Genomic DNA, 21,194 nt, shown 5'->3' with positions numbered 1-21,194 from the left:
CGCGCCCATGGGAGACCCTCAAACCTTTGTTAATAAGTTATGTTTTTCCAAGGTATGTGAGGTGCACACTTTTATACAATATCTCTTGTTTATTACACCGAGTTAGCTCATGTAAGCTTAGAGATGTGGTGCATAAGTGGTATGCTTCTCTCAAAAAATCAAGGTTAAAATTATCAAGAAGAGAAGGGGTATTCATAGGTGAAGGCGAGAAGAAATGTGGATGATAATTGTGGACGCGTCAAAGAGTGAGAGCGCGTCGTCATGGTCAATAAGGAGGATAAGATTCTGAAAACGCGGCCTTGATTGAGAACACGTCCTCATAGAGGAAGATGCGGAAGACGCGGAAGACGCACACTCATACGATTGGAGAATGGCACAAATTTTTACTTGGATTTAGATATTAGAATTCCAATTTTGTTTCCAACTTCATATGGAATTCGGGGGTAGTTGTTATAGCCAAACTTTGGTACTGGATCATCTCGGGTCCAGTACGGGTCAATTGGAATGAAATTGGGCCAAGAAGATGAATAATTAGGTTTGGATCTACATTGTATGAAGCGAAGACGCGCCCTGTATATGTAGGATGCGTCCATGATTGTATAGGCAGTACCTTGGATTTTCATGTTAAGAGATGGGGAGGAATATATTGAACGGAGGAGGACGCGCCCAAGACGCAGGACGCGCCCAAGGCGCAGGACGCGCCCAAGGCGCAGGACGCGCCCAAGGCGCAGGACGCGCCCAAGGCGCAGGACGCGCCCAAGGCGCAGGACGCGCCCTGATAAGTATAAATAATGGGATGAGTTGTACAGGTAATAAGGTTGCCATGCAAGGAGAATATGTATATTTTACAGGGGAGGACGCGTCCTGCCTCCTGGAGATGCACACTTTGGGATGGTTGAGCTTGTTCTCATTCAGGACAAAGCAAATAGAGATACTTGGAAGATATAGCAATATGTGGAGTTCGTAGGGTCAAGACGCGCCCAATCGTTCAGGACGCGTTCTATTTATGAAGAATGCATGATCAAGAGTAAGTTTAAAGCAAGGCAAGCGTGGAAGGAGTAATGGAGGATTATTTTCACTAACGTATTTGTTGCAGGTACTCTTTGAAGAATTTCCTCCTTGAGACAGTCAATGAGGGGGATATCCGTGAAAAGTTTGAAGGCCTCCAGGGGTATGCCTGATGATTGAAGGCCTCCTCATGTATTCAACGGGTGTCCTCATTGGGGATGTGGGATTAACTCTGGTGTGTGCTTTGGGAACTCTGTTCTTGTATTCAACAGGTGTCCTCGTTGGAGAACTTTGGAGTCATCCTGCACTTTGCACCCAAGAGCTTGGGATCACCTGTCCTGCTATCTGGTGGGTTATCCTCATTCGGGGGACAGGGATGCGTTCGACATTTGGGGTGAGCCGTGGCTATACCTGCGTCCGTAAATCAAGGGAGATAGTTGTAGCGGAGTATTATCCTTGCGCAGGGAGATGCACTATCCGTGAAGTCCTACGATTACGGACGAGCCTTGGGTCTTCGCGGTTGGGCCTCAAAGTTGGATATTCCTAAAGCTAGCGTAAGATAAATTCTGGACCGAGCCTAGGAATAAGAAGTCTAAGCCCATTAGATTTCTTGTTCCCCAAGAACTACGTGGGCTTGATTCCCTATAAATAATGATACGTTGGCAAATTGTTAGGGGTCGGAAGCGAGAGCCTTAAGGAACCACCACCAATCTTAAGCAATCTCAGCCCCCAATTTATCACAACCACCACACTCCGCTCACTTTTCAGGTGAAAAACCACCATCGTAGATCTTGATTCCGGAGATGATCTCAAACTTTTTTGATACCAAATTCCTCCGTCAACACTTGTTAATAACTCGTAATTTGAGTATACTGTAATTGTTTTTGCTATAATAATGTCTATATTTAATGTAAGAAGTATATATATACAGATAGTGTTGAATTATAAAAAATATTTGAAATTTGCTCCAATAAGGAGTACACCATTGTCATTAACAAAAATCAAACTGTCCTCCAAGGTATGTTAAAAAAATGTATATTATGACCATTTCAGATTAATAAAAAGAGGGTTCTTTCTTTCTTGGGCATGTTCTTAGTCACTAACTTTAACTCATTTTTTATGAGTTAACTCATTTTAATTTGTGTGAATTTTCAGTGTATCTCATCTACAATATACTAAAAAGTGAGTAAGTTAGATGTCATCTTTGCTGATGTGTCAAATTCTCATTAAATAGTTGACATCATCAAATTTTATGTGTCAAATTCACATTAATTTGATGATGTCATCTTCCAGTAACATGTATCCCTAATTAATTATAGTTCAATTTCAATTTCAATGTCTCTCCTTCATTTATAACCTCCACTCATTCTCTCTTTTCCTCATTTCTCATTTCTCCCCCCTTATTTTTAAAGTCTCCAATAATTCTCTCTTCCACTAATTTAAATATTCTTCAGTTTATTATATAATTTTTATAATTAATAAAAAAATTTATAATTTTTGTCATACTCTTTTTAAGCGTTTATATTAATAATTTTATTATATTTCTCAACATCATAACATGATATAAATATAATATATATTGAAATTAAACTGTTTTAATATATATTTTTATTAAAGAATTATAATATAACCGGGCATGTGCCCGGAAACTAATCTAGTTATTAATGAAATTAAAATCAATTAAATATGATATAAATGTTATTATGTATTTACGAGCACACTAGAAGAATCGATTAACTTATCATAATACAAAATTTATTTTACTTTTCGTCTACTATAATATTGATACCTATATTAATTTTTTATTTGTATAGCATTTTGCTTCTACTATACTATAATATTAGTTACCTATTTTAATTTTTCATTTGAATAGCCATAATTTGTTCACAGGTTATCTATCTTATATTGTACACAAATACAAATGCGTCCCTCCGAATTCTGTGGTGATCTTATATAAACTCCAAACATTATACATGACAAGTTATACTGACCTTTTCTCCGAGTAAACTTTACATCTTCTCTCAGAGGAAAATTCATAGTTGTTCAACTTCAAAAGGTATAATCTACATGCAATGTTTTTATTTGTTTTTTCATGTAACTTCAATTACTAAACTATAGTTTAATCTTGCGTGGTTCAATGTTATATGATCTGTTTGTGGGCTAAGGTCTATGTGCAAGTTTTGTTAGTTATGGAGTCACTGATAGACTTTGCATGTGTTAAATCATGATTAAGTACAGTACATCATGTTGTTTTTTGATTATTTGTTAAACAATACTTTGCCTCTTCAGATTCTGTAAATATGTTATGTTTCTTTTATCCAGCCCACATTCAAAAATGTTAAGAATTATCATATAAAGGAACTAGTTATTTGGTTTTGTAAAATTTGGTTTGGAGGGGTAAAAATAGCCTCCCTCTTATGCAATGGAGGAATATTTGGTAACTATTAGAGTTAATGAGATTGGCAGTATGAGATGGATTATAATGCTTGAGTTGTGTTTTTTTCTTTTGTCCAATGAAATCTTCATGTTCGTAGTTGAGTGATTATATTGGCAAAAGTGCATGGAAGATGGACTCCTTTCGCTTTAGGTGGTTTCTGGCTAGCCTGACTGCAGATTTGTTGTAATTATGTTGTTAGATAACTTCCATTAGGAATCATGGCCCTCCCTGTTGTGATCCTTAAAATGAATCAGAAATTGCACAAGTTTTTAGTCCTCTGTTGTTATACTTATGTTCTCAACATTGAATTCTTATTCTTCATTTCCCTGGATTATTTTTCCTTTGTGTAAATTAGTGGATCTGACTGGACTTTGTGTTGTAATTTTTTTTTCAGGTAGTTTATTTCTAAAATGGGTGGAATTTCAGTTGATGACGATCGAACTCTGGTATTAGTTGGATGCACTGGCAATGGGAAAAGTGCAACATGCAATAGTTTATTGCAGGGGGATGCATTTGTGTCTGATGCTGACTTATCTGGTGTTACTCGCACCTGTGAGATGCGTACAACTGTCTTAAAAAATGGCCAGACTCTTAATGTTATTGACACGCCTGGTATAGTTTCTTTCTAGCTATCTTGGACTTCCATAGTTCTCTACTAAGACAAACAGAGAGTTTTCTGTATGCCTAATTTGGTCTAAAAAATCGTACACAATACATATGGCAGGTTTATTTGATTGTTCTACAGAAACAGAATCCACTCGTAAAGAGATCGCTAAATGTATCAAGATGGCTCATGATGGTATTCATGCGGTTCTTGTTATTCTTTCGGCCAAGAGTCGTTTCTCTGAAGGTGAAGAGACAGTCATAAATAGCCTGAGGACTCTGTTTGGGAACAAATTCACTGATTACATGATTATTGTTTTCACTGGAGGGGATGACTTGGAATATCATGGAAAAACTTTGGACGATTATTTAGGTCGTAGTCCTGAACCGCTGAAGGTAAATTATTGCTGCCATTCAATGTTATGATCACTGTTGACAGAGGAATTTGGTAACAACAAAATTTGAGGTTCGTAGCCGGAAACAAGATCTGTGACGGTGGTTCTTTGTCGGAAACATGAACAGTACCCGGTGGATCCGATGAACAGTGTTCGTCGGGAAGTATGAACAGTGCTTGGTGGTGGAGATTATTGGGGGTTGAGATTGCTTAGGGTTAGTGGTGGCTCCTTTGCGCTCTCACTTTTGACCCTTTACAATGTGTCTACGTACCCCTATTTATAGGGGATCAAGCCCACGTAGTTCTTGGGGAACAAGAAACCTAATGGGCTTAGATTTCTTATCCCGAGGCCCAATGGGAAACCCACTGAAAACCGTCTTCTACTAGCTTTAGGAATGTCCGCCGATGAGGCCCAACCACAAAGGCCCAAGGCTCGTCCGTGGCTTCGAGACTTCACGGATGAGGCATCTCCCTGGCCAAGGATAACCCTCCGCTACCAGCTGTTTCTCTAATCCACGGACGCAGGTATAGCTGTGGTTCACCCCAAATGTTGGACGCATCCTTGTCCCCCGATAAGGAGCCCCTACCAGATTGCAGGACAAATGATCCCAAGCTTTTGGGTGCAAAGTGCAGGATACTCCAAAGTCTCCCAACGAGGACACCCGTTGACTACAGAGACAGAGCTCCCAAAGAACACACCAGATTTCACCTCACATCCCCAATGAGGACACCCATTGACTATAGGAGGCCTTCAGTCCAGGCATACCCCTGGAGGTCTCTGACCACGGACACCGCCTTTCCTGTCACTACGCCATAGATGGGCTAATAAGACACTCATTTTACGTCACCTTAGGCCCGTTTTATGTTGCAATAGGCCTATTGTAACGCCAAATAACCATTTCATCCGCAAATGTTGCCATTGCTATCTAATGTAATGTTTTGATTATCAACCGTAACACAAATAAAAACATTACCTTAGGGAGATAGAGTAACACTAGATAAATCAAACGTAACGGCAATTCAGTGTTACCTTAGCATTTGAAAAAATCATGTGGGACCCACCTGACTGGATTGCCACGTAGGCAGCCACGTCATATAGAGGGACCCACTGACACGTGGCGAGCAATGCCACATGGACTGCCACGTGGACTGCCACATAGATTGGCTAATCAGTGGTACCCACTACCACGTTATCATATGGGGCCCGCTGCCACGTCATCAAGGGGCCCACTGCCACGTCATCAAGTGTGGCCCACTGCCACGTCATCAAGTGGGGCCCATTGTAACATCATCAAGTGGGTCCCACTGCCATGTGGGACCCACATGTGGGCCCACTTTTATTACTGACGCAACAGTAAACAAATCTAATGTAACACTGTATTTTGGCAAAAGAAACACAAATTTAGATTTTGTAACAGTGATAAATACAGCTATTGTAACACTAATAGATAACATTTTGAAATGTAGTTTTGATAAACACATTACTGCCATTAACAAAATAACAATTCAACTATACCAAAACATATTTCCCCAACAAACTAGTCTTACAGCATTCAAAACACCAACTCCGCCAACATAATAACCACTTCGCCAAAATTATAGTACGATTCACTACATCACTCCACCAAAATCATACTAACAAGAACACCAAACAATCCCCAAATTCCAACTCCAACCAAACCAAATAAACACCATCCACCACCAATTACAGTGAGTACCAAAAGTTATAAACCAATAATTCAAAAGTCTAAATAACATAACTGTCCATACTATTAACTCAAGCTAATGCTTGTAAAGAGAAGTATCTAAGAAGAAGTCCGGGCAATCTTGGAAGTCCCAGCAGTCCCGATAGTCATTGGTGTACCATTTTCATCATCCTCGCTTGAAATATTAGCATCAACTTCTCCAATGTCCAGATTCAAGCCTGGATTAGCTGCTGCGATCTTTTTGAGAATAACTGACAAGTTATCCTGCACTTTCTTGGAAACCTTTTCTTCCAGTTCAGCCTCAAGTTCTCCCCTGATCTTTGCAGTCAAATCTTCCAAATAAGTGTCTGCAGGAGCCGAATCTGATTCCATCGCTTTCTTGTTTTTTCTCTACAAGAAAAATGTTGTTAAATATTAATCAATTTTACCATAGAATTGTGCTACACAACTACACAACTACTAACAAGGTTTGCATTAAGGTGGCCTATACTAATACTTAACAGCCTTTTATTTCCGCTAAGTCTCTTATGTTATTTGTTTTACCAAATAAATTAAACCAACAAAACATACTTGGCAAAGCATTTTTTATCTCTTAATTTTAAAGAAATAGACAAATTGAACTACCGTGCAGCATTTAACCTCCATAAAAAAAGTAAAGTCCTTATGTTTCTTTTTTGCGGAGCAGCCGTAGTCTTGTATGTTCGGCCATCTTGTTCATGAGATTCCAAATAAATTTCAGCTTGTGATGGCGAGGCGAGATTAGGATCAGTCTTTTTCTATTATAGAGCACAAAAGAAAAAGACAAGGTTATCTAGCTCAAAGTTACCACATAACTATTGATTTACTTAAGAAAAATTGCACATCAACTATTTAAAAAATGCCTAAGCACTAACATTAAATCAAAGGATTTATGAACAAACAACTAGGTAGTCATTACTATTTAGTAGACACAATCCAAGTGTGTACGGGAAGTCAATGAAGGCAATATTAATGCAGTTCTGAAATTGAATATCTAAATTCAAGCAAATACCAGCAAAAAATAGACATGCATCTGATTTCTGAAGAATTAAAGCACAAAAATGTTTGATGGCACTTGACATGAACAACTAAATTATTGTGTCTGCGAGCTCTATTTTATTAGTTTTTTCGGGTTGTTCACAGTGAATTATTTAAAGTTATATAAATGCGGATTGGTTTGTAATAATCTGAATATCATAACTAATCAGACAACTAAATAATTGCTAGTTATAATGATGATATCGACAAGGACAGATATATTATTTAAAAAAGGGGGGGGGGGTTCTAACATGTCCCATTTTAAAATTGGATTTAAGAACATGTCCCCATCTAATTAAATTATAAATTTATCCTATAATCAAAATTTAATCCAATTTAACTTAACCATGGGTCCGTAATTATAATATCAAAATAAAAGGGGAAATATTCATAAATGTACTAGTTAATTTAGGAATCATACCAATTTCTCTCCAACTTCTGCACTACTGTTGGCACCCTGATTGTGTGGGTCAGTTACCGAAGCGCAGATTACTTTGTTATCATGTGCTAATTCCTATTAAAAAAATTGCACAATCCAGTTTGAGAATCTTTAAAATCATTAAAATCATATTAAAAAGAAGCACGAAGGCACCTTCACCGACTCATCTCCCCAATACTTTATCAGCAATTTAAAATCCTCGAGCGGAATCTCCTTGGGCCTATGTTCAAGCCTTTCATCATCAGTGGCATGCTGTGTGTAATGCTTTGCCTTCATCCGAGACTTGTAAGTCCTCCAGCATCTATTAATTGTCTCATAAACCCAGGACTGAGCTTCATTCGGAATAATATAATGGTCCTAATATATAATAAACTCAAGATCAATAAAATGAAGGGGTTAATTGAAAAATAAATGAAACTGAGGTTTAGGTAATAGAATTTACCCGAGTATAGTCCCACATTTTCTTCTTCAATTGTTCAGGAACCAGGCGCCAGTTGACATAAGTAAGAGAGACATTGTCCTTTGCAACTGTTCCGAGAAAATTACTCAGCTCTCTCGTAACTTTTCCGTCTCTTGAAACAGGTACATTTTGTTTGTTCAAAAAAATCACCGGTCTTTCATCACGTGTCCTTGCGTGAACAGTTAGCAGTTTTGTCCTTCCTCTCCATTTTTTGGGTTTTGGTACTTCATAGTACATGCACACACAAAAAAGGTGACTGCGAATTTAATAATTAATTAAATTCTTACTGCCTCTCCATCAATAAATAATTAGTGTGCATAATTCATGCGTAGTTATATTTAGAAAGTGAGAGTACCTGCTTCAGTTTCTTCCTCAACAACATTTTCCGAATTAGAAGCGTGCACATTCTCGGTTGTTGGCGGAAGAATGCCCTGCTTTTGACGTTCCCGCATTGTTAAATAAGCAGATACAGACCCACGTGATTCTGAATTGCTCGCGGATTTTAAGATTTTACTATATGTTGGTTTCAGGAGCTTAGATTTACTGGTCATTTCCTTGTCAGATGTTTTATCAGCTTGCAATGGTTCATTCTCTGTTGCAGCGGTGACATTAGCTCGTGAACGAGTTCTTGGTCCAAGGGGGACATGGTTCTTTTTCTTCCCATTCTTCGTTCTCTACAATTATTAGGATTGCAAATATAATGTGAGGCCAAAGCAATAAAGAGTATAAAATAAAAAAAAAATATATAGGAAACTTGATATAGTGATAAACAAAATATCAGGTCTTAAACTAATAAAAAACACAATTTACACTCTTGAGAAACAAGGAAGGAAGGCCAAAGTAATGAAGACTGTAAAAGAAATCCATACCTCAGATGAATCATCACTATCATGTTCGTCCTCACTTTCCGGATTATAATCATCATCATCCGGAGAGGTTTTGTCTTTTTCTTTGGATTTCTTAATAACTGTTGCTGATCGAGCTCTCAAATCAATCATTAATTTTTTGATCCCAAGTTCTTCCAACCTTCTATCATTTTCCTTCATTCGATTAAGTCTTTCTTGCTCACATGCTGGTAGCGGTGGGGGGGGCAACTGCAATAATTATAAATCAGCACTGGTATTAGTGTAGCTCAACTATGCATTGTACTTTCTTTCTAAAAATTTGGAAGGAGTGTTTAAGTGAATATTACAAGTGTTACAGTCCAGGTTAGAAGAAAAAAAAGAGGAACATTGACAAGGATACCTCGATGTCAGGTATAGCAAGTTCAAGGGGACATCTTACTTGGCGTTCATCACCTTGTAGCTGATCTTTCATTTTCTCATTATTTTGCAAAGTACGGGGTCTTTTTCTTTTGATTTCGGTCAATGGTGGTGGGGGCAACTACAATAATTTATGAAGATAAGGTCAGTGATTAAATTGACATAACACAACAATAATCATTATAACTTATGTTTTTAAGAAGGAAAATTAAAAAAATACCTCTTTATCCAGAATAATATCATCTTGTAACTGCAGTTTCCTTCTAGCAGACCCTTTATCGTTTCCTTGCCCAGCAGTTGCATCTTGCTGAGTAGGCAACAGAGATGGCGATGATCGTAACGCATACCTCCGACTGGGCTTAGGTGTCTTCTTAACAATCTTCCTTGGGTTCTGCTTCTGCTGGAGTTCATGTGTGGTAATATATTTCCGCTTTTGTATTTTCTTCGGTGAAACTGTATTTATGCAAGAAAAAAATCCAAGTCAAAGAATTATCTTCAACTAATATGGACATCCAAGTCCCATTATGCATATATAAAGAGATACAGAAATAGATAGAGATGTGTACTTAATGGGGACCTAATTATTTATCAGCAATAGGCATACCTTCAAACAGGCTTTTCCTCGGCCTGACAATCACGTGTGGCTGCATCTCACACAACGGCTCAATTTCAGGGTCAACAACTGTGTCTACATAAAGCTTGACCTCTTCGCCATCGTTGCACTTTTCTATCTCTTGAATGATGTCCAGGTCAGTCCTCAGCAGCTTCCAACCACCATGTTTTCCTTCTTTTACATAGACTCCTCCGATTTCATTGAGTTTGAGGAGATCCTTCACCTCCTCCATCAGATCATTATAAGCCCACATATCAGTATCTACATTATAAATAGTCAAGCAATCTCCACCAGAGTAACTTGTCCTCTGAAACTCCCCACCGTGGTACAATCCAATATTAACGTGTTTTTCTGCCATCCTGCACAGAGTTCAAAGAGATGTCAATGGCTGACCATTAAACAAAAATATTTCAAATGTATCTTTTCCAAATCCTAGTATGCCATAAACACATATCTCGAACTAATTGGTAACACATATTAGATCAAATAATAAACAACAAAATATTCATGAATTGGCACTCGACACAAATGCAACAAACACAATTTCGATCACAAAAAGTTATTAAGCATCTACTTCATATCCTATATTTGTTTTTATTACACGTGTAGGATATTTGCAGCTAACATACAAAATTATAAAAATAAGAAAAAATAGTTATCATATGCATCTACTGAATCAACTAAATTACAGTAAGGATATTGAAGAATTCATGGAAGAAATAAATTAAGATATTCAATTACATCTAAATAGTCCAAACACAAAGAAAATACAAAATAAAGTTCACTGCTGTGATTAATTTTAAACTTATAAATGTTTAGCAGTTTGGTTGCTTCATTTATCGGGAATGGGAACTCTTGTTGTAGGGATATCATCTCTGCACCAACTCATTTCATCAACATGAGTTTGAAGTCCACAAACAAATTCAGTCTCACGGAGATCAGTATCGTTGACATCTTCATGTGCATCCACGTTTCCATTATCACACCACTCCCTCGGTAGTTTCTTAATTACGTAATGTACATTCTTTTCGATTGGGTCTTCCACATAAAAAACTTGTTGCACTTGTTTGGCCAGGACATGAGGATCAGATTTATGGCATAACCTATTGAAATTTACTCGAATGTGACCGTGTGGATCTTTTTGTTGTTGGTACCAACGACACTTAAATAGGACAACTATAAATAATCCCCAGTAATCAAGTTCTATGATATCTTCTATCGATCCGTAGTAGCTGACATCCCCAACTATAGGGTTCTCGTCTCTGGAACTAGAGAAACTAGTTATTTGTGCAGTCAAATATACACCACTATTTTGTGTTGTGCATCGAGAATCTCTATCACTTGTATGGAATCGACAGACATTAACAACATAACCAGTAAACCTTCTAGCTGTTCGATTAGGCCCAACACAAACACCCCCAAGTCAGATGAAACCTCCACCATTTTCCCAACCTCGTCTCGTAACCAGTCCCAGAATTCTGCCGTGTGTCTTCGTGCCCTCTTGTATCTGTTCGTATTTTCATGGCTGTCCACCAAGGCTTGATGTTCCCTAAAATTATACTAAGTTAAAACAGTGCAGAAAAGAAAAAGTTCTTGAATTATGAATTAAAATTATTTACGTTAGAGCTTATTAAACTTACTCGAGGAGCCTCTCTACTTCTTTGTTACCAGTATTGAACAAAACATAGTGATGACTTGCCTTCCAATCAACATCTTCCAAATGAATAATAGTTCCATCTTTATTCCTTCTCGTTCCGATATGATATTCAGCTTGTGTTGGCCCTCTTTCGAAAACTGTTGAGCACATGTTGTTTTTTGTTGTTTCATCAGCAGCCAAAAATCTTGAACAAAATGTTACACATTCTTCAGCTATGTAACCTTCTGCAATAGAACCTTCCGGCTTACTTCTATTACGAACGTATGATTTCAATTTTGCAAGATAACGCTCTATTGGGAACATGTTTCGAAGGTGCTGAGGTCCCCCAAGTCTAATTTCTCTAGTTAGATGAACAAGCAAGTGCACCATTATGTCGAAGAAAGCTGATGGAAAAATCATCTCAAATTGACAAAGTACCTCGACGATTTCAGTTTCCAACTTCTCAAGCTCCTCCAAATCGATAACCTTGCTCCATAGAGCTCTAAGGCAGGCACTCAATTTCATCAAAGGTACAGCAACCTCAGCCTTTGTAGTTTTTTTGATGGCAAACTGCAACAAGTAGTGTAGTATGAAATGAGCATCATGGCTCTTATACCCCACTACTTTCCTCTCCTTTGTGTGCACATATCGCCCTATGTTGGAGGCACAACCGTACGGCAGTTTAGTGTTTTCCAACACTGAACAAAAGATCTCCTTCTCTTTGTTCGACAAGTCAAAGATTGTTGCTCGTATTTTATGGTGTGCTCCATCTTCTGATAGAACAGGATGAAGGGGTTTTCTAATTCCCATTTCTTGTAAATCTTTACGAGCGGCAACATGATCTTTTGTCTTGCCACTTATATTGAGTAAAGTGCCCAATATGTTATCGCAAACATTTTTTTCTATGTGCATGGCGTCAAGGTTATTTCGAAGTGGATTATGCTTCCAATAAGGTAAATCAAAAAAAAATTGACTTCTTTTTAAAAGGGCCCTCAGTTTTACTCTTTGCCTTTTTGTTCTGCAGGCCGAATTGGTTTACATACCCAGACAACAACTCCTCAATGTCAGTTCCCGTTAAAACTGAAGGACACTGCCCCATTTCAATTGCGCCATTAAACCTTTTAGTATCCATTCTCCACTTGTGTGCAGAAGGAAGAAACTTTCGGTGGTTCATATAGCACATTTTCTTGCTATGCTTCAAATAAAGTGATGAAGTTTCATAATGGCAGACAGGACACCCTAGTTTGCCTTTTGTGCTCCAGCCGGACAACATAGCATATCCCGGGAAATCGCTAATAGTCCATAGCACTCTAGCACGTAAATTAAAATCTTCATCAGCCAAGGCATCATAAGTATTAACGCCGACCTCCCATAATTCTTTTAACTCGGCAATTAAAGGTTGCATGAACACATCAATACTATTCTTTGGTGAATCTGGACCAGATATTAGTGTCGAAAGAATTAGATTTTCTTGTTTCATGCATAGCCAAGGTGGGAGGTTGTAATTGACCAATACAATTGGCCAGGTACTGTGACTTAGGTTCATTGAACGATAGGGGTTGAATCCATCTGAGGCTACTCCTAAACTAACATTCCGATTTTCTAATGAAAAATCAGGATAGTCAGCATCTATCGTCTTCCAAGCCTCTGTATCAGCCGGATGTCTTACTTTTCCATCCTGTTGACGTCCCATATCGTGCCAAATCATTAGTTTCGAATATTCCTTGCACATGTATAGCCTCTGCAATCTCGGCTTTAGAGGGAAGTACCTCATCACATTAGCTGGCACTTTGTGTATAACCTGCCCCGGATCACTAGCATCATTGCCTTTTTTTCCGGTAACACCCACCTAGAAACACCACAATTGTCGCATTTTTCTTTGTCTTTATTTTCTCCCCAGTACAACATGCAATTATTTCGGCATGCATGTATTTTTTCATAATGTAAGCCTAAATCCTTGATCATATTTTTTGCAGCATTCAAAGACAAAGGTATTTGGGCATCAGGAAAGGCGTCTCTTATTAACTCCAGCAATTCCCCAAAGGCAGACTCGGAAATTCCATGAGCACACTTTAAATGATAAAGTTTGATCAGGAAACTTAACCGAGAGAATTTAGTGGATCCGGGGTATAGTGGTTGTTTACCCTCCCTAACATGACCATAAAACTTTCTAGCCTCTACATTTGTTAGACTTTCATAGTCATTTTCTAAATCTCGAAACTTTTTACCCGTACAATTGAACATTTCACCTAAATTATCTTCGAAATCCATCCCCGTCCCCGAATCCATGAAGTCAATACTACCGTCTACTTTGGTATGTGATACCTCGCAAATCCATTTCATATGCAGTGGAGAAGGGCCACTACATATGAGATGATCATAGATAACTGTTTGAGTGTGCCAATAACGGTTGACACATACTTTGCAGGGGCACTTCATTTCTTCTCCTTTAGCATGAATTGGAAATGAATTTTCCATAAATGCCTTTATCCCTCGTACATATTCTTTACTAGATTTTGGAAATCCTATCCAGCTACTATAATCATCTTCCATAAGTACACTGTATAATATAGCCTGCGAAGTTAAAAGATTATAAGTCTACCTAAAAAAGCCCGTGTAATCCTCTCTGTGCACTATACTGCAGTGATACTAGATAAACTAATAATTTCCTACATCTCATTCCCCATTTTTATCCATGCTTTGATTTTTATTAAATTTTTTACTTCAATTTACAACTGTAACTTTTGAATAGCACACAGGGAATAAATGTTAGAATGTAAAAGATCAATAGTCAAAGACTTGTATAGCACATAAAATCAGTTTGAGATTAGATTAATGTCTTAAGTATTCGAATAATATATATTTATTTAATTGTACAAGGAACTAAGGAAGGCCCAGTACTGCTAAGAGACGATAAAAACAAGACACAGTAACCAAATGGAAAACAGAGTTAAGCCTTGCATTTGGACATTAAATAACAAAAAACAGCGAATAAGCAACATAATTTCATCAATTCATCTCGGCACGTAATCACATCAAGAAATGCAATAACCATAATTACAAGAATCTAAAACAATAAAACTCAAAGAGAGAGACAGAGAGAGAGAGAGAGACAGAGAGAGAGACAGAGAGAGGGGGGAGATGACCACAAACACATATTACATTCATATTAAACACAAACTCTAAACGTATTACACATATTACACATATTAAACACAGACACATATTAAACATATTAAATAAGCAGGGATAAATACATAAAATCAAAAATAAAGTTCAACTAGAGGTTACCTTGGTCCAAAATCGAAACCACAAAGCAGCTCTGAACCCTAATTGCTAGCTCCAACCGAAACCCTAAAATTTCGAAACCCTAATTGCACGCCCTAACTTCGTTGCAGAGAACCCGAACCAATGAAATGTTGCTGAGAACCACCTAATTGCTGCTGAATCCACCGAAATGAGAGCGGCTGAGGTGAGGCTGAGGTGAGAGTGCGGCTGAGGTGAGGTGAGAGTTAGGGAGAGTGAGATGGGTGAGAGTTAGGGAGAGTGAGATGGGTGAGAGTTAGGGAGTGTTGGTGAGAGGTGAGTGAGTGAGCGAGGTGGAAGGCTGAGGTGAGTGAGCGAGGTCGAGAGAGAGTGATGTTTCTGAGAGAGAGTCTGAGAGAGAGAGTGATGTTTTTGGGGGGAAATTTCGCCGCCCATATTTTCACTGCACCTTTTGTATGATTTTCATTTTATTTCATTTTTTCTTTTTTTTCATTTTTTCGTAAATTTTAGAAAAAATGATATTTTAATGTCCTGATCCGACCATGATCCGGGTATTATATTTTTTGATTATTTTTTCCCAATGTTAGGAAGGCGGTTTAATAATATCCGTACGGTTGGATCGTCGAGAAAACCGATTAAAAAAATCGAACGACGGATATGTGGGTCGAACCGTTAAATAAATCCTATCCTTACATATGAACCCTATTACGATCCGGCCATGATCCGGGCATTATATTTTTTGATTATTTTTTCCCAATGTTAGGAAGGCGGTTTAATAACATCCGTACGGTTGGATCGTCGAGAAAACCGATTAAAAAAATCGAACGACGGATATGTGGGTCGAACCGTTAAATGAATCTTATCCTGACATATGAACCCTATTACGATCCGACCATGATCCGGGCATTATATTTTTTGATTATTTTTTCCCAATGTTAGGAAGGCGGTTTAATAACATCCGTACGGTTGGATCGTCGAGAAAACCGATTAAAAAAATCGAACGACGGATATGTGGGTCGAACCGTTAAATGAATCCTATCCTGACATATGAACCCTATTACGATCCGACCATGATCCGGGCATTATATTTTTTGATTATTTTTTCCCAATGTTAGGAAGGCAGTTTAATAACATCCGTACGGTTGGATCGTCGAGAAAACCGATTAAAAAAATCGAACGACGGATATCTGGGTCGAACCGTTAAATGAATCCTATCCTGACATATGAACCCTATTACGATCCGACCATGATCCGGGCATTATATTTTTTGATTATTTTTTCCCAATGTTAGGAAGGCAGTTTAATAACATCCGTACGGTTGGATCGTCGAGAAAACCGATTAAAAAAATCGAACGACGGATATGTGGGTCGAACCGTTAAATGAATCCTATCCTGACATATGAACCATATTACGATCCGACCATGATCCGGGCATTATATTTTTTGATTATTTTTTCCCAATGTTAGGAAGGCAGTTTAATAACATCCGTACGGTTGGATCGTCGAGAAAACCGATTAAAAAAATCGAACGACGCATATGTGGGTCGAACCGTTAAATGAATCATATCCTGACATATGAACCCTATTACGATCCGACCACGATCCGGGCATTATATTTTTTGATTATTTTTTCCCAATGTTAGGAAGGCAGTTTAATAACATCCGTACGGTTGGATCGTCGAGAAAACCGATTAAAAAAATCGAACGACGGATATGTGGGTCGAACCGTTAAATGAATCATATCTTGACATATGAACCCTATTACGATCCGACCACGATCCGGGCATTATATTTTTTGATTATTTATTTATTTATTTAATTATTTATTAAATAATTAAATAAATGGATAATGTGGGGCCCACATGTGGGGCCCACAAGTGGAGCCCACATGTGGGCTTACTTTTCCATTATTTATTTATTTAATTATATAAATAATTATTTATTAAATAATTAAATAATTGGATAATGTGGGGCCTAGTGTGGCCCACAAGTGGAGCCCACTTCTTTATTATTTATTTATTTAATTATTATTTATTTAATTATTTAAATAATTATTTATTAAATAATTAAATAATTGTTTAATATGGGGCCCACATGTGGAGCCCACATGCGGGGCCCACAAGGGGAGCCCACATGTGGGGCCCACAAGGGGAGCCCACATGTGGGGCCCACTTCTCCATTATTTATTTATTTAATTATTATTTGTTTAATTATTTAAATAATTATTTATTAAATAATTAAATAATTGGATAATGTGGGGCCTAAATGTGGGGCCCACTTCTTTATTATTTATTTATTTAATTATTATTTATTTAATTATTTAAATAATTATTTATTAAATAATTAAATAGTTGTTTAATATGGGGCCCACATGTGGGGCCCACAAGTGCAGCCCACATGTGGGGCCCACAAGGGGATCCCACATGTGGGGCCCACTTCTCCATTATTTATTTATTTAATTATTATTTATTTAATTTTTTAATTAATTATTTATTAAATAATTAAATAATTAATTATTTGATGACGTGGCGGTGCACACGTGGCAGGGTTGCAAATGTAACAGTAGCGTTGTAACAGAAAAGTTAACGTAACGCTTTGCTGACGTGGCAGTGCCACGTGGCAGTGTGGGCCCACATGGGGGGTCCACCTGTTAGTGTGGGACCCACTTTCTGGAACAAGTTTTAGTGGGGCCCACATGTGGGACCCACTTTTGCTGACGTGTACACTGTGGGGCCCAAAAAAATAATAAATTAATTAAATATTATTATAATGATAAAGCAAAGCGTTACGTCATGTCAGCACTATTGTAACATTAGCTTTCTACTGCAACACAAGCCCTCTAACGTAACAGTAACTTTACATGTAAAGTAACGCTATTTCATTAGTGTTACAATAGGTCAAAAAAGTCTGTCTAATGTAAGGCAAAACAGGCATTACATTAGAAAAGTGTCTTATTTGCCCATCTATGGCGTAGTGTGTAGATATGCTACAGGAAGGAGTTCTTCAATAGAGTACCTGCATCAAATAAGTTAGTAATAATAATTCTCCATCTTCCTTGAATCATCCAAAGAACCCGTCCAAGTAACCATGTTGCAGTCCCATCCAAGCTATGTTTCTCACTTAGGGCGCGCCCTAATACCTTAGGGGATAGCTCTAAGAATCAGTTGAATTACTTTCTTCATATACCAATAGGGCGTGCCTCCTTCACCAATGAGGGCGCGCCTTGATTATGTAAGGCGTCAGCATTACTCTTCTCGTATGCATGAGGGCGCGCCTCCCCATATCTGTAGGGCGCGCCTTCTTCCTTTGTGATAAAATAGATGTCTTATCTTTTCTTAATTTTAGGCACCAAAATCCCAATTCTGACCAATTGACCCGCTTTTGACCCGAACAAAGTTTATACCAAATTTTGGGCATAACAATCACATAGTAGATTGCCCTTCTTATCCTACAATAATTAAAATTGTATAATAAGCTTTTCGATTATCGATAAGGGTACTATTACCTTTGTACCGTGCTTCGTTTTATTCTGCCATCTGTTATATGAAACTAGTGAAAGTGGAATGTTTTTATCTGATGCTACCACTTGGAATAGTTTTCCGGTGAATTGGTACAATGTGGTCAAATGTTTATAATAACTTCAAGTATAATGATTTATTTTTCTTGTTTTTGTTCATTTTTCTTTTCATGCAGTTACTCTTTATTTGATTTAAGAACTCTTTTAATTTCAAGATCTCGTGATTTTAAGACAATTTATTCTGATTTGAAATAGAGATAAGAATATATTCATTTAATCCTTTATGTGTTACAGCTGAGATTAAAGTAATCGTTTAACTAGTATATAATTCCCAGACGAAGGGTGATACACTTTTACATCAGACCCTAAGCCCTAACCTTATTCCTTTCGATCAACAGAAGTAATACTCTATGTACTTAACATGGTTTTCGAGGTTTTTATTGAGTCTATTTTTAATATCATTATTTCAACTGAAAATACTATGACTACTAACAGTAATATGTGTTGTATGAGCTATTATTCAGGAACTTCTCCATCAATGTGAGCATCGACGGGTTCTCTTTAATAACAGAACTCATGATCAGTAGAAGAAAGATGAACAGGTTCAAAATCTGTTGTCTCTTGTGAATGATGTTGTAGCAAAGAATGGTGGAATGCCATTTACAGATGACCTATTCGTTGAAGTGAAGGTAATATTTTTATACTGATAAATAAGTGCTCAACATTTGCGTACATGTAAACAGTAATGTGATTACTGACTGCACATGCAGAAAGTAGTTAAGAAGTTCTATGATCAGACAGAAGATGTCTTTAAGCTGGAAAACGAGGAGCAACTTATTGAGCGAATAACTGAACTGGTAATACTAATTCTAATAATATTTTGTTATCTTACATAATTTGTGCCATATCAGTTGATATGGTTTTCAAATTAATGTTGAAACTTAAGTTTGACACACATTTTACTTGGCTGTCCCCGATGGAAACTCGGTCTTTAGGGAAAATTTATGGTTGCAAGACTATTGTTCCACAGGTGGAGTTAAAGGTGAAGGAGACCACTGCAAAGCTTGAGCATCAGCTGGAAGAGGAAAAGGCTGCTAGATTGAATGCAGAGAAGAGGGCACAGACTGCACACGAGGAATCGAAAGAAGAAATTCATAATCTGAGTGAGAACTTAGAAAGAGCAGAGAGGGAGCTCAGGGAGCAAGCTAAAAGGAAGAATTGTGTTATTCTATGAACCGGAACAAACTGGAAGCATTTTGCTAATCTGCATTTAAATTATGCTGGAAGTTGCAACTCTTTTATGAATTTCTGGTCTTGTTTTGTTGAAACACTTATAAGTATGTGGATGGTTAGAAAGTTTGGATCAGAGACTTTGGATTTTCCAAGTTTTATGGAAGCAAATTTCGCCTACTGCTTTTTCAATAGATGCCTGTTTATGAAAGTAAAATTTCAGTTCTAGTTTATTGTGAACAACACTAAATCATGCGAGGATTATTGCTTATGACAAGTTTTGTGAATTGGCTTACAGTGTCTTGAATTGTAACCAATTTATGTGGGTTACATGAAATAAAATTGAGTCGAGTATTATTGTACACAATTTGTTGTGGAAGAAAGTTTATATATAAGAAGCTCACAACCCATTAGTTATGGAATACTTTAGCCCCGTTTCGTTATACGTATTCACTTTAAAAGAAAAAAATTTTGGATTTTAAATTTTTTCAAATTAGTTAACCACTTGGATTTTAAATTTTTAACTAGCTAGTTGTATTAAATATTTGTTATTTTATTATTTTAATTTTAATATTATATTAATTATAGTTGTTAAAAAAGTAAGTAATATGTTGTTTTTTAACTCGATATCATCATATCGATTAAATATTTATTTTTTAGTTTAATTTTTTTATCTCAGTTTAGTAGTATTATTATTTTGACATCGTCAGTAGTTCTATTAAAAAGAATTGTCCATAATATAGAGACATAAATGTTTTATTTGCAGAAAATAAAAAAGGCAACAAGTTTTACTTAAAAAGGGTATAAATTTAAAAAAAATTGTCTAAAATATTTATAGAGAAAAAATTGTTTTAGTTGGTAAAAATAGAAAAAGACAACATATTTTACTGAACTGAACTGGTGTACGTTTTAATAATTTATTTTTTAATATTTCTAAAGTCCCAAAGGAAATTGGTGAATTATAAAATGTTAAAAATTGTTAAATTACGGCCCACTTATAATATTTTTGAATTCACCGGTTCTCAATTTAAGATTTAAAAATATTAACACATTAATATTTGTAAATAAAATACGAACAAAATACCCCATAAAATAATGTTTTAAACTTAAAAACATATTATTATATAGCATTTTAGGTAAAGAAAAAATTAAAAAAAAATGTAAAATCGGCCCTTAAAAACAAAACTTCCGATCATGTTTTGGCATAAAAAAACAAATACGAAACTTGAGCTCACATTTTGAGCCACTCAAACAACTTCTCAAGTTGCATTTGGACATTAAAAAAAAGCAAGGCACAATTGTGTTTTATATATTAAAAAGAACAGAACAATCGTTTTAAAGTGATATTTGAGATATTTTTTTCAAAATGACATTGAGGGCTATTTTTTCCACAGCTTTTTTTTCACCATATCCAAATATTACATTCATGTAAGGTAATTAATAAAACTTTTGTTAATATTCACTTTTTTTAATACATGTGACTTTTTTTAAAACGTACATATATTTTGAAATGGGGAGTATTTAATTGAAAGGTTAAATAAAATTCAATATAATTTTTTATAAGCA

The 21,194-nt window shown here is 36.7% G+C and overlaps 1 pseudogene; it reads left to right on the top strand.

Moving 5' to 3' along the window:
* The first annotated feature begins 730 nt into the window (after positions 1–730).
* Positions 731–19,689, top strand: LOC141682932 (immune-associated nucleotide-binding protein 9-like; annotated as a pseudogene).
* Positions 19,690–21,194: the final 1,505 nt, after the last annotated feature.

Source organism: Apium graveolens, chromosome 9 (genome assembly GCF_009905375.1).
Source record: "Apium graveolens cultivar Ventura chromosome 9, ASM990537v1, whole genome shotgun sequence".
In the NCBI taxonomy this organism is placed as follows: Eukaryota; Viridiplantae; Streptophyta; class Magnoliopsida; order Apiales; family Apiaceae; genus Apium; species Apium graveolens.
Note: the sequence above shows the minus strand (reverse complement) of the source record. Positions and strands in the feature narration are given on the sequence as shown.